The 3,270-nt window shown below is 38.8% G+C and overlaps 1 non-coding gene across 1 annotated transcript; it reads left to right on the top strand.

Annotated features, from left to right (window-relative positions):
* The first annotated feature begins 387 nt into the window (after positions 1 to 387).
* Positions 388 to 506, top strand: LOC111734563. Its single transcript, XR_002778491.1, has one exon. It is a non-coding gene; the product is annotated as a 5S ribosomal RNA (ribosomal RNA).
* The last annotated feature ends 2,764 nt before the right edge of the window (positions 507 to 3,270 follow it).

Below are 3,270 nucleotides of genomic sequence, written 5' to 3'. Positions count from 1 at the left end.
AAACCACCTGCTACCCAACAGGTTCCTGAATCCAACACATTTTTGGTGAGTTGAAAGTCACTGAGGGAAGGAACTCTATTTTGTACATTTGTATACGCACCTGACGATTAAGGTTTACGCAATTAGTTCATTCTCCACGGGTTTCAACCTTATAATTAACAGAGTAAAACAACTGTGTTAGGAGCCCTTAAACATAGGCACAGCACACAAAACTGACACATCCATCCCATCTCTCACTCATGTCAAGTTAATGTTTTGTGAGAATAAACATAAGAAGTTACATTGAAGAAGGGCCAATAAGGGGATATATTAAACTTTATATATATATTAAACTTTAGATATATACATATAAAATACATATATGTTCATTTTAAAAATAAAGTTTTAGCCTACAGCCATACCACCCTGAACGTGCCCGATCTCGTCTGATCTCGGAAGCTAAGCAGGGTCGGGCCTGGTTAGTACTTGGATGGGAGACCACCTGGGAATACCGGGTGCCGTAGGCTTAAAAAATTAATTAATTAATTAAGTTTTAGTAAATATTTATTATGAAGGAGGAATCAGTACTTTATGCCTAGATTGAGTTGCTTTCACTTAAATGGCCTCAAGCAATCTTAAAAGAATAGCCCTACATTGATTGTTAGGTTTTACAAAGGAGCAACTTTCTTAAAAATCTAGCTTAGTTTTACAGTCCCAGAATACAGTTATTTGCTCTGATTTGCTTTGATCAGGCTCAAGGAAAAAAATACATCAGTGTCTTTCCCAACTTCTTATCTGAGGCCGAAAGAAGCCAGCTGGTCAGCTCATAGCAAAGGAATCATAAGCTTTGGGGATTTTTCCTTCATGACCATAAAAAGCAACAAATGGGTGACATTTCCCTTTACTCTTATTTGCCAGAGGAAGAATTTGCAACTCCATTCAAGAAGGCTCTGTTTCGACCTTCCCCTGATCTTAGTTCAAGTTCACATACGGTTACAATACCTCCAGTATTCACTGCAGGAGTTGGAAAGGGTTTAAGGAACACAATAATTTACAGCATTTCACTCCACAGTAGTCTAATTGTCTTTGGCCCCAGAAAATATGGTTACGGGAGAGTCTGAAGGCATAATGCGGCTTGCACTGGGATGTTTAGCCCTAAAAGTACTTAATTAAGTGCCATGGAAATTGAGTCTATAAACAGTTATTAGACTTATTGCAGACTGAAAGTGAAAACTAAATCTGATGTAATTATCTGAATTATTTGAACAATGAAATCAATCCAAAGTGTACTCTATCCCTAAAATTTTAATGATCTTTATTGTTGCCTCAATACTCTACTTCTTCCTCTCACCTCCCTCCAAATGTACCAATCAGGTCTAGACGTAATTTAATAAGGATATCGAAATATGAAATGTTTCATCTGAGGATACTGTGAGGCATTTCCCAAATCACACACATTTAAAAGCTAAGACATAGTTCTTATTTTTTCCATTTTAACCAGAGAGTAAGAATCTTTCTACATGTGATTAATTTAAAAATTAGGTATATAAAAAACACAATCATTTTTATATGAATGAAATAAAAATCCAGTAATAATCTTTGCTCCCTGCCAAAAAAGAGAGCAAATACCCTTAATATCTCAGAATTATTTTCTCAGTCTCGGATCAGAAATATAAATTGAAGTTTGAAGTCTCCACCTACATCCCAACAGATGTAGATGTGGAATCCAATTAACAACTGGCTTCGTACTGGTGATTACAATACATGCAGAAGTCGCACCCTAAAAATCAAAACTCTCCACAGCAAAGCCACCGAGCTTTCCAAACTTCTCCATCGCTACTCTCATTGCGCTCTCCTCTCTAGCCTGGCATTTCTTAATAGTATTTGGGTAAAATGCATACTATATATCCCCTTTGGGAGAGGCATAATTAACAATATTAACATTTTAAAGGTTCTGAAAAGTCTTGCCGTTAAAAAAAGAATCCTTAACCCAACTTTTCCTAGACTATTTTTCCCTCAGTATCTCTCCCAATATAATGAGGCTCCCTCGGCTCACTTTTTATTGTACTGTATTTATTGTATTGTATTGTATTGTATTGTATTTATTGTAGTGTAGTGGATTGTATTGTATTATTTTCTTGCCTCTTCTCGAGCATCTCATTCTTCAAAAATTCAGCATCGATTTCTACTTCCTCTGTCTTAGCTCAGGCTACTATGACAAACTATCATACACTGGGTGACTCAGACCATACTTCTTTCTCACAGTCACGAAAGCTGGCAGTCCAAGATGCAGGTCCAGGCAGATTTAGCTCCTGGTGAGAGCTTTCTTCCCGGTTTGCAGAAGGGCTCCTTGATTACAAGAAAAGCTCTTTTGTGTCTTTTCTTACAAGGCACTAATCCCATGAGGCTCCACCCTCACGACCTCAGCACCTCCTAAAGGCCCCAGCTCCTAACACCATCACATCAGGGATTAGAGTTCAACATGAATTTGGGGGGCAGGGCGGAACACATTCTGCTTGTAGCATCCTCTACACCACCTTTCGTGGTACACCAGTATGTGCTCTCTCTTGCCTTCGGGGCCTGTTATGTTTGTGTCTCTTTTCGAGCTCTTAGCTACAACTCATGGCAAAATACGGTTTCCACAAGCTCGTTAAGTCCACAGTGACTGCGGGCACTAAAGTCACACGTGGTTACAGGGGACTCGGTGGGTTCCCTGAACTTCATTTTAAAAGGAACTAATCTTCCTGTTCTTTCTAAATATACTTACATATCACCCATCTGTTTACTCTCTAAATAATTTTTATTCCGAGATCATGCAGTGAAGAGAGAACACTTATCAATCGCATCTCCAGATTTACTAGCCACTAAATCTACAGCCCTAACTTTTATTTCTGGTGTGGGGAGTGCAGGATCACGTGTGGTGAATCTGTTACTTTTAGTCCAGCTCTCCTAGAGGCTGAGAAGTTCATTCAGTTACCTAATGTGCTTAAGACTTAAAGCATCCTGGGTAAGGAATAAGCAGGGATCAGGATCACAGCAACTGCTTGAGAAACTTTCTCTGACAAATGTACTTTAAACCATGACCTACTTCCCCGAATACTTAAGCATTCTTTGCATTCCTCCCTGTCATGCAGGATTGTTTATCAGGCACAGTTCCAGAAGTGACTTGAAATCTCTCGTCACTGTTGCAATTCTAGATAATACTGTAGGTCCTCTGGTCACCACAGAATCTCCATTATAGGACAAAAACCTTTTGAGCATTCAAGAGACCTTAATATGTCCTTAATGAGT

This window comes from Pteropus vampyrus, unplaced genomic scaffold (genome assembly GCF_000151845.1).
Source record: "Pteropus vampyrus isolate Shadow unplaced genomic scaffold, Pvam_2.0 Scaffold1842, whole genome shotgun sequence".
NCBI lineage: Eukaryota > Metazoa > Chordata > Mammalia > Chiroptera > Pteropodidae > Pteropus > Pteropus vampyrus.
Note: the sequence above shows the minus strand (reverse complement) of the source record. Positions and strands in the feature narration are given on the sequence as shown.